Consider the following 20249-nt stretch of genomic DNA (forward strand, 5'->3'; position numbering starts at 1 on the left):
GGCCACTTGCATGGTCAACGGTTGAGGTGGTGATGGCGGGTCGGTGCTGTAGGGTGCCGGCCTGTTGGCTGCCTTGGCCGGGTTGGTTGGTTAACACTTGATTGGGCTTGCACCCGAGGGTAATGGCACTTGAAGGTGGGTACTGGCCGGCTGACCTGGTGTGATGGTTGGTTGGTGAACACTTGGCGGTACTTGCACTTGGCTGTGCTTGGACTTGAAGGTGGGATCCGGCTGGCCTAGGCCATTGGTGGTTGGTTGGTGGGTTAGCCCTTAGTTGGGCTGGCTGGCTGGCTGGCCATCGGTGGTGTGGTGTGGTGTGGTGTGTGGAGTCGAGCATCGCGCGCCGTTGCCTTCTTCGGAGTGTTGTGGGTACGCAAGTGCTTGCAGTGCAAAGAGGTTGGTGATGGAGTGACATTGCCTTCACCATGGAGTTGCGGGTACTTAGGTACTTGCAAGGAGATGGTGGTATGGTGGTGTTGCGTGTGTGGTGTTCGATTAGAAAGATATAATTTCTAAGTCCGGATTAGTGCTGTCAGTGGGGCCGCCGCTAACAGGTCCTGCACGGCCACCGTGGGGCTTGACTTGGCGCTATTCCGGACTTGGGGCGATCACGATGTCCCCGTGCGGGACTTAGAAGAGAAAAATCGGCTAAGTCCCGGATCCATATTATATGAAGAGAAAAATCGGCTAAGTCCAGGATCCATATCATATGAAGAGAAATATCGGCTAAGTCCAGGATCCATATATAATAACCTAATAATCGGCTAAGTCCAGGATCCGTATTATATGAAGAGAAAAATCGGCTAAGTCCAGGATCCATATATAATAACCTAATAATCGGCTAAGTCCAGGATCCATATTATATGAAGAGAAAAATCGGCTAAGTCCAGGATCCATATATAATAACCTAATAATCGGCTAAGTCCAGGATCCATATTATATGAAGAGAAAAATCGGCTAAGTCCAGGATCCATATATAATAACCTAAAAATCGGCTAAGTCCAGGATCCATATAATATGATGAGAAAAATCGGCTAAGTCCCAGATTGGGTCTGTCAGACATACACTTTCAAGTTACCACACAAGCAAGCAAGATGGCCTATTGATGGATCCATATGATATGAAGAGAAAAATCGGCTAAGTCCAGGATCCATATAATATGAAGAGAAAAATCGGCTAAGTCCCAGATTGGGTCTGTCAGACATACACTTTCAAGTTACCACACAAGCAAGCAAGATGGCCTAGTGATGGATTCATATAATATGAAGAGAAAAATCGGCTAAGTCCGAGATTGGGTCGATCGGAAATACACTATCAAGTTACCACACAAGCAAGCAAGATGGCCTAGTGATGGATCCATATAATATGAAGAGAAAAATCGGCTAAGTCCCAGATTGGGTCTGTCAGAAATACACTTCCAAGTTACCACACAAGCAAGCAAGATGGCCTAGTGATGGATCCATATGATATGAAGAGAAAAATCGGCTAAGTCCCAGATTGGGTCTGTCGGAAATACACTTCCAAGTTACCACACAAGCAAGCAAGATGGCCTAGTGATGGATCCATATGATATGAAGAGAAAAATCGGCTAAGTCCCAGATTGGGTCTGTCAGACATACACTTTCAAGTTACCACACAAGCAAGCAAGATGGCCTAGTGATTGATCCATATGATATGAAGAGAAAAATCGGCTAAGTCCGAGATTGGGTCTGTCAGACATACACTTCCAAGTTACCACAGAAGCAAGCAAGTTACCACATGAAGAGAAAGCCGGCAAAGTCCGGGAATGTTACCACATGAACTGGAAAATGGGCAAAAACCTACCTTCACAGGGAACGTGAATAACTAAGGCTGTAGACATTGGATCGACAAGCCAAAGACTGATATGGAAAGGAAATGAGTAGTACTAGCTTTCCTGAGAGTTGCAGAGCTTAGACTGCATATGAACGGAAGATATTAAGCGTCAAAGTCAGAAAAGTTGCCCGAAGGAACACAAGTTCCAACTTAGAGCATGAATACCGCCTAGACGGTAGGAGGTACGGCCAGGCTGAGGAATAAGAAAATGTTGGCCAACATGTTCCCTAACTATCCCCCGAAGACCGCAAAGCAATCCAACATCAACCAAGAAAGTTATAGCCCGATCAAGGAAACACCTACTTTGCACCGATTTTGCACCAAATACATGTACCAAGCACCTTCGGTTGCATACCTGCAGGGGCTTACCATAGTAGGCCATGGAAGACCGATATACCGAACATAATCACTTTCTATCTCCTCGGGTGTTGGAGGTAGCGCTTTGCGGTACAAGAACGAAAGTTAGACCATATCTTGGTGCATCTTTTTGCCCAAAAACACAAGACCCTATCTACCAAGGCAAGAAAGTTGTGTGGGGACAAAATGTCCAAAAGTGCCCAAAGTGGCACACTTGAACCATATATTCGAGAAAAACTCAAGTGTGGGCCCGAGCTAGCAAGTTGAAATGTTCTGACCGTCAGTAGCCCTAGTTGAGGTGCACTTATCATTATATGAGGCCAACGTGCCAGCTAGTCTCTAAAGGGGCGATATGGGTGTTCCAAGGTTTGTACCCAATTGAGGAAAAAACAGGGTAAGGTACGGTGTACCGCGAATAACTCGGGCTATAGATGTCCGATCGATGAGTTTGGCATATGTATGGAAAGGTCTCGACGAGACCTAACTACCCTGAAAGTATGAAGGCAAAGACTTGAATGACCGGGAAGTTATTAAGTGCACAAGTGGTAAAGTTGCACCAAAGTCCATGTTACCCGAAGTGGTACATGAACACCCAATATTCGACCAAAACACAAGTTTAGAGACGAGCTAGCGAGCTACATTGTTCAGACCGTCAGTAGCCCGCATCAAGACACGCATTTCATTATATTGAGCCTAGCCGCTAGCTCGACTCGAAGTCGGTCATATGGTTGGTTGATGATTTGGACCGACCACGTGGTGTACCAAGGTGATGTACCTTTCATGAATTAAAACTCTGGCTGTATGGCACTGAGCGACAAGCTAAGGTGTGATTTGGAATAGTCTTGAGTGGGACTATTTAGGAAAAATGCGAACAAAAAATCACAAAGTCCTTGGGCGAAGCTATTAGCGAAACATAGAGCAAATTGGTACCAAAAACTCTGGAAATGGGACTTGAGTCAAAAATAACCGCAAGTTGGAGAAGAGATAGCAAGCTTGCGTAGAACAATTATATTTGGTGCATGGTATCACCAACAAAAAAGTATATGGGGCCAAGGTGCTGGCTGGCCTCCAAAGTGGAGATATGGGCGATCCAAAGTTTGTACCCAAGTACGAACAAGTATGGAAAAAACAGGGTAAGGTACCAAGTACCATTAATAACTTCGGCTGTAGATGGCCGAGCGAGGCAAACGGCTCATCGTTGGAAAGGTCTTGGGGAGACCTATCTACCCTGAAAGTTTCATGAGGCTGAGTTGAAATACCACGGAGATATTAGGTGATGATGGTCCAATTCGGGGACCAAGTCGCAGGAAATGGCACTTGACCAAAATCACCCTTGGAAGGTGAATACCGGCTTACCGGTAAGAGATAGCGACTTGGCGTTGAATATTCATAAGTTGGGCGTGTAGAGACGCAACTTTTATTATATGGGGCCAACCCGGTCAGGGTGCTCCAAGTCGGTCGTTTGGTCGGTTTATGGTTTGGGCCGACCACGTGGTGTACCAAGTTGAGGTACCTTTCATGAATTATAACTCGGTCAGTTTGCCATCGAGCGACAAGTTCCGTTGTGATTTGGAATGGTCTTGAGTGGGACTATCAAGGAAAAATACCAATCGAAAATCAGCTTGTCCATGGCCGAAGCTATTAGTGAAACATATAGCAAAATGGGTCCAAAAACGAATGAAATGGGACTTGGACCAAGAATAACGGCAAGTTGGAGAAGAGATAGCAAGTTGGCGTAGAACAATTATATTTGGTGCATGGCATGACCAACAAAAAAGTATATGGGGCCAAGGTGCTGGCTGGCCTCCAAAGTGGAGATATGGGCGATCCAAAGTTTGTACCCAAGTACGAACAAGTATGGAAAAAACAGGGTAAGGTACCAAGTACCATGAATAACTTCGGCTGTAGATGGCCGAGCGAGGCGAACGGCATACCGTTGGAAAGGTCTCGGGGAGACCTATCTACCCTGAAAGTTTCATGAGGCTGAGTTGAAAGGCCACGGAGATATTAGGTGATGATTGTCCAATTCGGGGACCAAGTCGCAGGAAATGGCACTTCACCAAAATCACCCTTGGAAGGTGGATACTGGCTTACCGGTAAGAGATAGCGACTTGGCGTAGAATATTCATAAGTTGGGCGTGTAGAGACGCAACTTTCATTATATGGGGGCAACCCGGTCAGGGTGCTCCAAGTCGGTCGTTTGGTCGGTTTAAGGTTTGGGCCGACCACGTGGTGTACCAGGTAGAGGTACCTTTCATGATTTATAACTCGGTCAGTTTGCCACCGAGCGACAAGTTGCGATGTGATTTGGAATGGTCTTGAGTGGGACTATCAAGCAAAAATACAAATAGAAAATCAGCTTGTCCATGGCCGAAGCTATTAGTGAAACATATAGCAAAATGGGTCCAAAAACGAATGAAATGGGACTTGGACCAAGAATAACGGCAAGTTGGAGAAGAGATAGCAAGTTGACGTAGAACATTTATATTTTGGGCATAGTATGACCAACAAAAAAGTATTTGGGGCCAAGGTGCTGGCTGGCCTCCAAAGTGGAGATATGGGCGATACAAAGTTTGTACCCAAGTACGAACAAGTATGGAAAAAACAGGGTAAGGTACCAAGTACCATTAATAACTTCGGCTGTATATGGCCGAGCGAGGCAAACGGCTCACCGTTGGAAAGGTCTCGGGGAGACCTATCTACCCTGAAAGTTTCATGAGGCTGAGTTGAAAGACCACGGAGATATTAGGTGATGATGGTCGTATTCGGGGACCAAGTCGCAGGAAATGGCACTTGACCAAAATCACCCTTGGAAGGTGAATACCGGCTTACCGGTAAGAGATAGCGACTTGGCGTAGAATATTCATAAGTTGGGCGTGTAGAGACGCAACTTTCATTATATGGGGGCAACCCGGTCAGGGTGCTCCAAGTCGGTCGTTTGGTCGGTTTATGGTTTGGGCCGACCACGTGGTGTACCAAGTTGAGGTACCTTTCATGAATTATAACTCGGTCAGTTTGCCACCGAGCGACAAGCTGCGGTGTGTTTTGGAATGGTCTTGAGTGGGACTATCAAGGAAAAATACAAATAGAAAATCAGCTTGTCCATGGCCGAAGCTATTAGTGAAACATATAGCAAAATGGGTCCAAAAACGAATGAAATGGGACTTGGACCAAGAATAACGGCAAGTTGGAGAAGAGATAGCAAGTTGGCGTAGAACAATTATATTTGGTGCATGGTATGACCAACAAAAAAGTATATGAGGCCAAGGTGCTAGCTGGCCTCCAAAGTGGAGATATGGGCGATCCAAAGTTTGTACCCAAGTATGGCAAAAACTGGTAGAGGTACCTTTCATGAATTACTGCTCAGGCTGTATGGCACTTAGCGGGACGCTTGGCTCTGGTATGGAATAGTCTTGAGTGGGACTATCAAGGAAAAATACGAACAAAAAATCACCATGTCCACGGACGAAGGTATTAGCGAAACTTAGAGCGAAATTGCGACCAAGTCGCTGGAAATGGCCCTTGGACCAAGTATACCGTCAAGGCGGTACGAGATAGCGAGTTGACGTGGAATATTTATAAGTTTGCCTCCACGAGACGAAAGTTTAGTTATATGGGGCCAACCCGCTCAGGGTTGTCCAAGTCGGTCATATGGCTGATCGAAATTTTCGACCAAGTACTGAGAAAACAGGGTAAGGTACCGTGTACCTCGAATAACTTTGGCTGTAGATGTCCGAGCGAGGCAAACGGCATAGCGTTGGAAAGGTCTTGAGGTGTTCTAGGCACCCTGAAAGTTTGAAAAGGCTATCTGGAAAACTCGTGGAGATATTAGAGAAACATTGGGCCCAAAAGATACCAAGTCGCAGGAAATGGGCCCTCCAAGAACACCCTAAAATCCCAATTACGGCTAAGTTGCAGGCCAGCTAGCGAAGTGAAATGTTCTAGGCATAACTAGAACACGTTAAGGCGCAACTTTTTGAATAAGAACTTTTTTCGATATCTGGTCCCCAAAGGGGGGATATGGGCGATCAAAGGATTTTTCCAAGTTTCGGTACTTTTTACGGTATCGCTCATAGCTCCGGCTGTAAGCAAGCAAATGACAATCTAAGACATGATTTGGAAAGGTATTGAGTAGTACTAACTTACGTTAGAACACAGCGAAGCGCTATCGGTTCATGGCAAGGCCGATATAAGCAGTCAAAAATGAAAAATGTTGACAAAATGAACAAAAATTACCTTGGTACGCGAATAGCGGCCAGGGATGAAGAGGTACGAAGGTGGTGTAGAACAATTATAATTAGGACTTGGTACGCTCTAAAAGTTTGCCGAAGACCGCAAAGCGCTCAGACCCATAGAAAGTGGCCATTTGGGCCGAACAGTGCGTGCAAAGAGGTGAAAATGCAAAAATTGCACTTTGGGGGGCGATTTGCGGGGGGAAGGAGGGGTCGGAGGGCAAAGTGTCCCTTGACCAAAAAGTCTTATCTCGTCGAGATCTACAACATTGCCGAAGACCGCAAAGCGATAGCTCGCAATCGAAAAATCGAGAATTTGAAAATTTTCTAAGTCTTGGGCTCCCTAAGGAAAAGTTTCAAAAATCACGTTTGTCCCCAATTTTGAAGGGGAAGGAGTCGGTTCCGGGGCATGGTGTCTTCGGCAAAAAGTCTTATCTTTTTGCGTACTTTCGACTAGTTCAATAAAAATTTTTGACCCAAAATTTGTTCGGCGGACCCCTAGGTCGAAAAACCCGAAAAAAGTCGAAAAAAGTCGAAAATGTCGAAAAATGAGAAAACCTCATATTCGGACTCTACACGAGCCCCAGATATTGAAAAGTGAAATCCGCGGTCGATTTGGAACAAAAAATTGACCTAGGCAAAGTTGTATGGAGGTAGGGACCCCTGAGAAAAAAGTTTGGTCCCGAGGCTCCTTGGACCACCAAGTCCCTAGGTCGGACCAAAATCGGAAAAAATCCGACCAAAGTCGAAAGTGTCGAAAATTTTAAAAAACCCCTTTTGGGGCCCTATGGCCTCCCTAGATAATGAAAAGTGAGGTCCGCGGCCGATCCGGAAGAAAAACTTGACCTAGGCAAACTTGTATGACGGTGGGGACCCAAAAAAATTTCGATGAGTGTAGTTTAGACAGGCCGGAAAATGTATCGGTGGTCCGTATCAAGGGACGTCTTTTAGTTCCATGGGGTGGTGGTCGTCGAACAAAGTCGCCTAGGTCGACCACCAGAAAGACCAGTCGTGTTGTAATGGATGTTTTGACCACTTTACTAGGGAAACCTAGTAGGTCGAAGCAAATTTGGGGTTCGAGATGAGTTGGTGAAAGTTGGTCCAACCTAGGTGTGCTTGGTGGAGGTTGACCATGAAAGTAGAGCATGATGGGAATGACCATAACTTTGGTTCTAGATGTCGGATCGGTACACTTTCGGCAGTTTTGGAAAGGTGAAGGCCTGCTCTAGCTATGTTTCCTACCAAGCTGAGCGCCTACTAGTGACCCGGAGGAGGTATTAAGGGTCAAAGGCAAAAAGGGGTACCCTAAAGTGCGTGTGACCAAGAAAATGGGAAAAACGGTATCGCCTATAGCTCAGGCTGTATGGCTCGGATCGGAAAGCTTGGATATGCGTTGGAAAGGTCTTGACGAGCGCTAGCTATGTGTCCTACCAAGCGAAGCGCTAGGTGTTGAGCAAGTCGGTCATATTAGAGGGCAAAGGTGAAAAATGGTGGTTTAGAGGCGAAAATTCACCTTATGATCGAAAATAGCGGGCGAACGATAAGAGCTACGAACACGGCGTAGAACAATCATAAGTACGTTACCACAAGACCTAACTTTGGCCAATATAGAGCGAGAAGATCGGAGGTACCCATCAGGGTGATATGGCTGGTTCAAAGTTGGACCAAAACGAGACTTGAGAAATGGGTTGAAACACGGTATCGCGAATAACTCAGGCTGTATGGAACGGATCGACAAGCTAAGATCAGTGTTGGAAAGGTCGAACCGAGCGCTAACTATAATCCCAAACAACCGAAGCGCTAAGTGTTGAGCAAAACTGAGTTATTAAGCGACAAAGTGGAAAAATAATACCAAAATTTCCAAAAATCACACAAGACCAAGAATACCGAGCAGGCGGTAAGAGATAGCGGGTTGACGTAGAATACTTATAAGTTTGCCTCTACGAGACCTAAAAGTCGTCCATAGACAGCGAGAAGATCGGACCACTCTGGAAGGGTGATACGAGTGGTCAAAAATTGGCAAAAATGAAACATGGCTAAAATGGATTTGACTTGTGCACCGTATAGCTCCGGCTGTATGGCATGGATTGTTAAGCTAGGATATGTTTTGGAAAGGTAACACCCAGCGCTAGATACGACTAGAAGAAAGCAAAGCGCTAACTAGCATGATTTGGAAGTTATTAAGCGTCAAAGTCGAAAAATGTTACCAAAATTGAAACTCGAGTACATTGGGCCAAAAAGTACAAGTTGTGAAATTTGGACTTACGAGTAAAATACCGAGCAGGCGGTAAGAGATAGAGACTTGGTGTAGAACAATTATAAGTTGGGCATGTTATAACCTATATTTGGCCCGAACATAGTGTCGAGATCGGTGGTACCCAAAAGGGTGGTACAGGTGTTAGATGGTTTTCCCAGAGCATAAGCTCCACATGATATGGAAAACGGGAAACATCATAACTTCGGCTGTATGGCATGGAATGGAACGAACAAGGTATCGATGGAAAGAGAAAAGGTAGCGCTAACTATAATTCTTGCCAAGCAAAGCGCTAGCATGTGACCGTTCAGGTGTTATTGTGAGTCAAAGTCAGAAATTGTTACCACGAGAGGCGAAAATCCGACTAAGTCCAAAAATACCGGGCTGGCGGTAAGAGATACGGCTTGGCCGTAGAACATTTATAAGTTGGCCAAGACAAGACCTAAGTTTCGTCCATAGACGACAAGAAGATCGAAGATACCTGAAGGTGAGATATGGGCGTCCCAAAGTGGGCCTTTGAAAAAGTGACAAACTTCCCTTATAACAGCATACACCCAATATCTCTGGCTCTATGGCACCGAATAAGAAGTTGAGCTCAGCGATAGAAAGGTGATAGTCAGCGCTAAATATCATACGAACAGAGTGAAGCGCTAAAGGGAAAGGATCTTGGTGATATAAGGTGACAAAGTCGAGAAAAGTTGCCTCAAAATCATGAAAAATGTGAAAAAATGGCTAAGTCCCGGGTGCCTTAAGGGCAGGTTAATCGAATGTACCGAGCTGGCGGTACGAGATAGAGACTTGGTGTAGAACAATTATATGTTTGGCATGGCAAGACCTACATTCGGTCAATACAAAGTGAGAAGATCAAAGATACCCGCAAGGGTGATATTGGTGTCCAAAGGAAAAAAGCACTAAGTCAAGAAGTCAGTATGCGATGAAACACGGACCAAGAGTGCCAAGCAATTGGTGCAAGTTAGAGCCTTAATGGTTCAAGATAGAGACTTGGTGTAGAACAATTATAAGTTTGGCATAGCAAGACCTACATTTGGTCAATACATGGTGCGAAGATCAAAGATACCCGTAAGGGTGATATTGGTGTCCAAAGGTAAAAAACACTAAGTCTTGGGAAACTTATATGAAGAAAAAGGACCCTGATGGGTCATATGGTAATTTACGAAAAATCGGCTAAGTCCCAAAATGGGGATGTCGAAACTACACTCAAATGTTACCACACCAAGCAAGGCAAACTTATATGAAGCAAAGGACCCTGATGGGTCATATGGTATTTTACGAAAAATCGGCTAAGTCCCAAAATGGGGATGTCAGAACTACACTCAAATGTTACCACACCAAGCAAGGCAAACTTATATGAAGGCAAGGACCCTGATGGGTCATATGGTATTTTACGAAAAATCGGCTAAGTCCCAAAATGGGGATGTCTGAACTACACTCATATGTTACCACACCAAGCAAGGCAAACTTATATGAAGCAAAAGACCCTGATGGGTCAAATGGTATTTTACGAAAAATCGGCTAAGTCCCAAAATGGGGATGTCAGAACTACACTAACAAGTTACCACACCAAGCAAGGCAAACTTATATGAAGGCAAGGACCCTGATGGGTCATATGGTATTTTACGAAAAATCGGCTAAGTCCCAAAATGGGGATGTCTGAACTACACTCATATGTTACCACACCAAGCAAGGCAAACTTATATGAAGCAAAAGACCCTGATGGGTCAAATGGTATTTTACGAAAAATCGGCTAAGTCCCAAAATGGGGATGTCAGAACTACACTCAAATGTTATCACACCAAGCAAGGCAAACTTATATGAAGCAAAAGACCCTGATGGGTCAAATGGTATTTTACGAAAAATCGGCTAAGTCCCAAAATGGGGATGTCAGAACTACACTCAAATGTTACCACACCAAGCAAGGCAAACTTATATGAAGGCAAGGACCCTGATGGGTCATATGGTATTTTACGAAAAATCGGCTAAGTCCCAAAATGGGGATGTCAGAACTACACTCAAATGTTACCACACCAAGCAAGGCAAACTTATATGAAGGCAAGGACCCTGATGGGTCATATGGTATTTTACGAAAAATCGGCTAAGTCCCAAAATGGGGATGTCTGAACTACACTCATATGTTACCACACCAAGCAAGGCAAACTTATATGAAGCAAAAGACCCTGATGGGTCAAATGGTATTTTACGAAAAATCGGCTAAGTCCCAAAATGGGGATGTCAGAACTACACTCAAATGTTATCACACCAAGCAAGGCAAACTTATATGAAGCAAAAGACCCTGATGGGTCAAATGGTATTTTACGAAAAATCGGCTAAGTCCCAAAATGGGGATGTCAGAACTACACTAACAAGTTACCACACCAAGCAAGGCAAACTTATATGAAGCAAAGGACCCTGATGGGTCATATGGTATTTTACGAAAAATCGGCTAAGTCCCAAAATGGGGATGTCAGAACTACACTCAAATGTTACCACACCAAGCAAGGCAAACTTATATGAAGCAAAGGACCCTGATGGGTCATATGGTATTTTACGAAAAATCGGCTAAGTCCGAAAATGATGATGTCAGAACTACACTCAAATGTTACCACACCAAGCAAGGCAAACTTATATGAAGGAAAGGACCCATATGGGTCATATGGCATTTTACGAAAAATCGGCTAAGTCCCAAAATGAGGATGTCAGAACTACACTAAAAAGTTACCACACCAAGCAAGGCAAACTTATATGAAGGAAAGGACCCATATGGGTCATATGGCATTTTACGAAAAATCGGCTAAGTCCCAAAATGAGGATGTCAGAACTACACTAAAAAGTTACCACACCAAGCAAGGCAAAGTACCTAGGTGAACCCTAGGAAGAAACACGGACCAAGTCAGATGGCCTAAGTCAAGAGAACAAGTGACCTAGGCAAAGTTGTATGGCGCTGAGGACCCTGAAAAATCTGGTTAGTGTAGTTTAGACAGGGTAGGTTTTTAGGTCGGCCGAACCCCCTTATTTTGGGTTTTGGCCTCATCAAGAAGCTACACCTAGGCAAACTGCCTAGGGTGAAAGTGCGAAGACCAATCGAATAGTAAGACAAGTTTTGACCGATCGCCCTAGGCAAGCTTGTATGAAGAAAGGGACCCTAAGGGTCATATGGAAATACATGAAAAATCGGCTAAGTCCCAAAATTGGGATGTCTGAACTACACTAAAAAGTTACCACATCAAGCAAGGCAAAGTACCTAGGTGAACCCTAGGAAGAAACACGGACCAAGTCAGATGGCCTAAGTCAAGAGTGCAAGTGACCTAGTCAAAGTTGTATGACGGTGAGGACCCTGAAAAATCTGGTTAGTGTAGTTTAGACAGGGGAGGTTTTTGGGTCGGCTGAACCTCCTTATTTTGGGTTTTGACCTCCTCAAGAAGCTACACCTAGGCAAACTGCCTAGGGTGAAAGTGCGAAGACCAATCGAATAGTAAGACAAGTTTTGACCGATCGCCCTAGGCAAGCTTGTATGAAGAAAGGGACCCTATGGGTCATATGGAAATACATGAAAAATCGGCTAAGTCCCAAAATTGGGATGTCTGAACTACACTAAAAAGTTACCACATCAAGCAAGGCAAAGTACCTAGGTGAACCCTAGCAAGAAACACGGACCAAGTCAGATGGCCTAAGTCAAGAGAACAAGTGACCTAGGCAAAGTTGTATGACGGTGAGGACCCTGAAAAATCTGGTTAGTGTAGTTTAGACAGGGGAGGTTTTTGGGTCGGCTGAACCTCCTTATTTTGGGTTTTGACCTCCTCAAGAAGCTACACCTAGGCAAACTGCCTAGGGTGAAAGTGCGAAGACCAATCGAATAGTAAGACAAGTTTTGACCGATCGCCCTAGGCAAGCTTGTATGAAGAAAGGGACCCTATGGGTCATATGGAAAATCCATGAAAAATCGGCTAAGTCCCAAAATTGGGATGTCTGAACTACACTAAAAAGTTACCACATCAAGCAAGGCAAAGTACCTAGGTGAACCCTAAGAAGAAACACGGACCAAGTCAGATGGCCTAAGTCAAGAGTACATGTGACCTAGGCAAAGTTGTATGGCGCTGAGGACCCTGAAAAATCGGGTTAGTGTAGTTCAGACAGGGGAGGTTTTTGGGTCGGCTGAACCTCCTTATTTTGGGTTTTGACCTCCTCAAGAAGCTACACCTAGGCAAACTGCCTAGGGTGAAAGTGCGAAGACCAATCGAATAGTAAGACAAGTTTTGACCGATCGCCCTAGGCAAGCTTGTATGAAGAAAGGGACCCTTAGGGTCAAATGGAAATTCATGAAAAATCGGCTAAGTCCCAAAATTGGGATGTCAGAACTACACTATAAAGTTACCACATCAAGCAAGGCAAAGTACCTAGGTGAACCCTAAGAAGAAACACGGACCAAGTCAGATGGCCTAAGTCAAGAGTACATGTGACCTAGGCAAAGTTGTATGGCGCTGAGGACCCTGAAAAATCGGGTTAGTGTAGTTCAGACAGGGGAGGTTTTTGGGTCGGCTGAACCTCCTTATTTTGGGTTTTGACCTCCTCAAGAAGCTACACCTAGGCAAACTGCCTAGGGTGAAAGTGCGAAGACCAATCGAATAGTAAGACAAGTTTTGACCGATCGCCCTAGGCAAGCTTGTATGAAGAAAGGGACCCTTAGGGTCATATGGAAATTCATGGAGGTTTTCTCATTTTTCGACATTTTCGACTTTTTTCGACTTTTTTCGGGTTTTTCGACCTAGGGGTCCGCCGAACAAATTTTGGGTCAAAAATTTTTATTGAACTAGTCGAAAGTACGCAAAAAGATAAGACTTTTTGCCGAAGACACCATGCCCCGGAACCGACTCCTTCCCCTTCAAAATTGGGGACAAACGTGATTTTTGAAACTTTTCCTTAGGGAGCCAAAGACTTAGAAAATTTTCAAATTCTCGATTTTTCGATTGCGAGCTAGCGCTTTGCGGTCTTCGGCAATGTTGTAGATCTCGACGAGATAAGACTTTTTGGTCAAGGGACATTTTGCCCTCCGACCCCTCCTTCCCCCCGCAAATCGCCCCCCAAAGTGCAATTTTTGCATTTTCACCTCTTTGCACGCACTGTTCGGCCCAAATGGCCACTTTCTATGGGTCTGAGCGCTTTGCAGTCTTCGGCAAACTTTTAGAGCGTACCAAGCCCTAATTATAATTGTTCTACACCACCTTCGTACCTCTTCATCCCTGGCCGCTATTCGCGTACCAAGCTAATTTTTGTTCATTTTGTCAACATTTTTCATCTTTGACTGCTTATATCGGCCTTGCCATGAACCGATAGCGCTTCGCTGTGTTCTAACGTAAGTTAGTACTACTCAATACCTTTCCAAATCATGTCTTAGATTGTCATTTGCTTGCATACAGCCGGAGCTATGAGCGATACCGTAAAAAGTACCGAAACTTGGAAAAATCCTTTGATCGCCCATATCCCCCCTTTGGGGGCCAGATATCGAAAAAAGTTCTGATTCAAAAAGTTGCGCATTAACGTGTTCTAGTTATGCCTAGAACATTTCACTTCGCTAGCTGGCCTGCAACTTAGCCGTAATTGGGATTTTAGGGTGTTCTTGGAGGGCCCATTTCCTGCGACTTGGTATCTTTTGGGCCCAATGTTTCTCTGATATCTCCACGAGTTTTCCAGATAGCCTTTTCAAACTTTCAGGGTGCCTAGAACACCTCAAGACCTTTCCAACGCTATGCCGTTTGCCTCGCTCGGACATCTACAGCCAAAGTTATTCGAGGTACACGGTACCTTACCCTGTTTTCTCAGTACTTGGTCGAAAATTTCGATCAGCCATATGACCGACTTGGACAACCCTGAGCGGGTTGGCCCCATATAACTAAACTTTCGTCTCGTAGAGGCAAACTTATAAATATTCCAAGTCAACTCGCTATCTCGTACCGCCTTGACGGTATACTTGGTCCAAGGGCCATTTCCAGCGACTTGGTCGCAATTTCGCTCTAAGTTTCGCTAATACCTTCGTCCGTGGACATGGTGATTTTTTGTTCGTATTTTTCCTTGATAGTCCCACTCAAGACTATTCCATACCAGAGCCAAGCGTCCCGCTAAGTGCCATACAGCCTGAGCAGTAATTCATGAAAGGTACCTCTACCAGTTTTTGCCATACTTGGGTACAAACTTTGTATCGCCCATATCTCCACTTTGGAGGCCAGCCAGCACCTTTGCCCCATATACTTTTTTCTTGGTCATACCATGCACTAAATATAATTGTTCTACGCCAACTTGCTATCTCTTCTCTAACTTGCCGTTATTCTTGGTCCAAGTCCCATTTCATTCGTTTTCGGACCCATTTTGCTATATGTTTCACTAATAGCTTCGGCCATGGACAAGCTGATATTCTGTTTGTATTTTTGCTTGATAGTCCCACTCAAGACCATTCCAAAACACACCGCAACTTGTCGCTCGGTGGCAAACTGACCGAGTTATAATTCATGAAAGATACCTCAACTTGGTACACCATGTGGTCGGCCCAAACCATATACCGACCAAACGACCGACTTGGAGCACCCTGACCGGGTTGGCCCCATATAATGAAAGTTGCGTCTCTACACGCCCAACTTATGAATATTCTACGCCAAGTCGCTATCTCTTACCGGTAAGCCGGTATTCACCTTCCAAGGGGGATTTTGGTCAAGTGCCATTTCCTGCGACTTGGTCCCCGAATACGACCATCATCACCTAATATCTCCGTGGTCTTTCAACTCAGCCTCATGAAACTTTCAGGGTAGATAGGTCTCCCCGAGACCTTTCCAACGGTGAGCCGTTTGCCTCGCTCGGCCATATACAGCCGAAGTTATTAATGGTACTTGGTACCTTACCCTGTTTTTTCCATACTTGTTCGTACTTGGGTACAAACTTTGGATCGCCCATATCTCCACTTTGGAGGCCAGCTAGCACCTTGGCCCCATATACTTTTTTGTTGGTCATGCCATGCACCAAATATAGTTGTTCTACGCCAACTTGCTATCTCTTCTCCAACTTGCCGTTATTCTTGGTCCAATTCCCATTTCATTCGTTTTTGGACCCATTTTGCTATATGTTTCACTAATAGCTTCGGCCATGGACAAGCTGATATTCTGTTTGTATTTTTGCTTGATAGTCCCACTCAAGACCATTCCAAAACACACCGCAACTTGTCGCTCGGTGGCAAACTGACCGAGTTATAATTCATGAAAGATACCTCAACTTGGTACACCATGTGGTCGGCCCAAACCATATACCGACCAAACGACCGACTTGGAGCACCCTGACCGGGTTGGCCCCGTATAATGAAAGTTGCGTCTCTACACGCCCAACTTATGAATATTCTACGCCAAGTCGCTATCTCTTACCGGTAAGCCGGTATTCACCTTCCAAGGGGGATTTTGGTCAAGTGCCATTTCCTGCGACTTGGTCCCCGAATACGACCATCATCACCTAATATCTCCGTGGTCTTTCAACTCAGCCTCATGAAACTTTCAGGGTAGATAGGTCTCCCCGAGACCTTTCCAACGGTGAGCCGTTTGCCTCGCTCGGCCATATACAGCCGAAGTTATTAATGGTACTTGGTACCTTACCCTGTTTTTTCCATACTTGTTCGTACTTGGGTACAAACTTTGGATCGCCCATATCTCCACTTTGGAGGCCAGCCAGCACCTTTGCCCCATATACTTTTTTCTTGGTCATACCATGCACTAAATATAATTGTTCTACGCCAACTTGCTATCTCTTCTCTAACTTGCCGTTATTCTTGGTCCAAGTCCCATTTCATTCGTTTTCGGACCCATTTTGCTATATGTTTCACTAATAGCTTCGGCCATGGACATGCTGATTTTCTATTTGTATTTTTCCTAGATAGTCCCACTCAAGACCTATCCAAATCACATCGTAGCTTGTCGCTCGGTGGCAAACTGACCGAGTTATAATTCATGAAAGGTACCTCAACTTGGTACACCACGTGGTCGGTCCAAACCATAAACCGACCAAACGACCGATTTGGAGCACCCTGACCGGGTTGCCCCCATATAATGAAAGTTGCGTCTAGACACGCTCAACTTATGAATATTCCACGCCAAGTCGCTATCTCTTACCGGTAAGCCGGTATTCACCTTCCAAGGGTGATTTTGGTCAAGTGCCATTTCCTGCGACTTGGTCCCCGAATTGGACCATCATCACTTAATATCTCCGTGGTCTTTCAACTCAGCCTCATGAAACTTTCAGGGTAGATAGGTCTCCCCAAGACCTTTCCAACGGTATGCCGTTTGCCTCGCTCGGCCATCTACAGCCGAAGTTATTCATGGTACTTGGTACCTTACCCTGTTTTTTCCATACTTGTTCGTACTTGGGTACAAACTTTGGATCGCCCATATCTCCACTTTGGAGGCCAGCCAGCACCTTGGCCCCATATACTTTTTTGTTGGTCATACCATGCACAAAATATAAATGTTCTACGTCAACTTGCTATCTCTTCTCCAACTTGCCGTTATTCTTGGTCCAAGTCCCATTTCATTCGTTTTTGGACCCATTTTGCTATATGTTTCACTAATAGCTTCGGCCATGGACAAGCTGATTTTCTATTTGTATTTTTCTTTGATAGTCCCACTCAAGACCATTCCAAAACACACCGTAGCTTGTCGCTCGGTGGCAAACTGACCGAGTTATAATTCATGAAAGGTACCTCAACATGGTACACCACGTGGTCGGCCCAAACCATATACCGACCAAACGACCGACTTGGAGCACCCTGACCGGGTTGGCCCCATATAATGAAAGTTGCGTCTTAACACGCCCAACTTATGAATATTCTACGCTAAGTCGCTATCTCTTACCGCCTGCTCGGTATTTTACTCGTAAGTCCAAATTTCACAACTTGTACTTTTTGGCCCAATGTACTCGAGTTTCAATTTTGGTAACATTTTTCGACTTTGACACTTAATAACTTCCAAATCATGCTAGTTAGCGCTTTGCTTTCTTCTAGTCGTATCTAGCGCTGGGTGTTACCTTTCCAAAACATATCCTAGCTTTACAATCCATGCCATACAGCCGGAGCTACATGGTGCACAAGTCAAATCCATTTTAGCCATGTTTCATTTTTGCCAATTTTTGACCACTCGTATCACCCTTCCAGAGTGGTCCGATCTTCTCGCTGTCTATGGACGACTTTTAGGTCTCGTAGAGGCAAACTTATAAGTATTCTACGTCAACCCGCTATCTCTTACCGCCTGCTCGGTATTCTTGGTCTTGTGTGATTTTTGGCCATTTTGGTATTATTTTTCCACTTTGTCGCTTAATAACTCAGTTTTGCTCAACACTTAGCGCTTCGGTTGTTTGGGATTATAGTTAGCGCTCGGTTCGACCTTTCCAACACTGATCTTAGCTTGTCGATCCGTTCCATACAGCCTGAGTTATTCGCGATACCGTGTTTCAATCCATTTCTCAAGTCTCGTTTTGGTCCAACTTTGAACCAGCCATATCACCCTGATGGGTACCTCCGATCTTCTCGCTCTATATTGGCCAAAGTTAGGTCTTGTGGTAACGTACTTATGATTGTTCTACGCCGTGTTCGTAGCTCTTATCGTTCGCCCGCTATTTTCGATCATAAGGTGAATTTTCGCCTCTAAACCACCATTTTTCACCTTTGCCCTCTAATATGACCGACTTGCTCAACACCTAGCGCTTCGCTTGGTAGGACACATAGCTAGCGCTCGTCAAGACCTTTCCAACGCATATCCAAGCTTTCCGATCCGAGCCATACAGCCTGAGCTATAGGCGATACCGTTTTTCCCATTTTCTTGGTCACATGCACTTTAGGGTACCCCTTTTTGCCTTTGACCCTTAATACCTCCTCCGGGTCACTAGTAGGCGCTCAGCTTGGTAGGAAACATAGCTAGAGCAGGCCTTCACCTTTCCAAAACTGCCGAAAGTGTATCGATCCGACATCTAGAACCAAAGTTATGGTCATTCCCATCATGCTCTACTTTCATGGTCAACCTCCACCAAGCACACCTAGGTTGGACCAACTTTCACCAACTCATCTCGAACCCCAAATTTGCTTCGACCTACTAGGTTTCCCTAGTAAAGTGGTCAAAACATCCATTACAACACGACTGGTCTTTCTGGTGGTCGACCTAGGCGACTTTGTTCGACGACCACCACCCCATGGAACTAAAAGACGTCCCTTGATACGGACCACCGATACATTTTCCGGCCTGTCTAAACTACACTCATCGAAATTTTTTTGGGTCCCCACCGTCATACAAGTTTGCCTAGGTCAAGTTTTTCTTCCGGATCGGCCGCGGACCTCACTTTTCATTATCTAGGGAGGCCATAGGGCCCCAAAAGGGGTTTTTTAAAATTTTCGACACTTTCGACTTCGGTCGGATTTTTTCCGATTTTGGTCCGACCTAGGGACTTGGTGGTCCAAGGAGCCTCGGGACCAAACTTTTTTCTCAGGGGTCCCTACCTCCATACAACTTTGCCTAGGTCAATTTTTTGGTCCAAATCGACCGCGGATTTCACTTTTCAATATCTGGGGCTCGTGTAGAGTCCGAATATGAGGTTTTCTCATTTTTCGACATTTTCGACTTTTTTGGGATTTTTTCGGGTTTTTCGACCTAGGGGTCCGCCGAACAAATTTTGGGTCAAAAATTTTTATTGAACTAGTCGAAAGTACGCAAAAAGATAAGACTTTTTGCCGAAGACACCATGCCCCGGAACCGACTCCTTCCCCTTCAAAATTGGGGACAAACGTGATTTTTGAAACTTTTCCTTAGGGAGCCAAAGACTTAGAAAATTTTCAAATTCTCGATTTTTCGATTGCGAGCTATCGCTTTGCGGTCTTCGGCAATGTTGTAGATCTCGACGAGATAAGACTTTTTGGTCAAGGGACACTTTGCCCTCCGACCCCTCCTTCCCCCCGCAAATCGCCCCCCAAAGTGCAATTTTTGCATTTTCACCTCTTTGCACGCACTGTTCGGCCCAAATGGCCACTTTCTATGGGTCTGAGCGCTTTGCGGTCTTCGGCAAACTTTTAGAGCGTACCAAGTCCTAATTATAATTGTTCTACACCACCTTCGTACCTCTTCATCCCTGGCCGCTATTCGCGTACCAAGGTAATTTTTGTTCATTTTGTCAACATTTTTCATTTTTGACTGCTTATATCGGCCTTGCCATGAACCGATAGCGCTTCGCTGTGTTCTAACGTAAGTTAGTACTACTCAATACCTTTCCAAATCATGTCTTAGATTGTCATTTGCTTGCTTACAGCCGGAGCTATGAGCGATACCGTAAAAAGTACCGAAACTTGGAAAAATCCTTTGATCGCCCATATCCCCCCTTTGGGGACCAGATATCGAAAAAAGTTCTTATTCAAAAAGTTGCGCCTTAACGTGTTCTAGTTATGCCTAGAACATTTCACTTCGCTAGCTGGCCTGCAACTTAGCCGTAATTGGGATTTTAGGGTGTTCTTGGAGGGCCCATTTCCTGCG

Source organism: Anopheles coustani (assembly GCF_943734705.1).
Source record: "Anopheles coustani chromosome X unlocalized genomic scaffold, idAnoCousDA_361_x.2 X_unloc_87, whole genome shotgun sequence".
NCBI classification, from domain to species: domain Eukaryota; kingdom Metazoa; phylum Arthropoda; class Insecta; order Diptera; family Culicidae; genus Anopheles; species Anopheles coustani.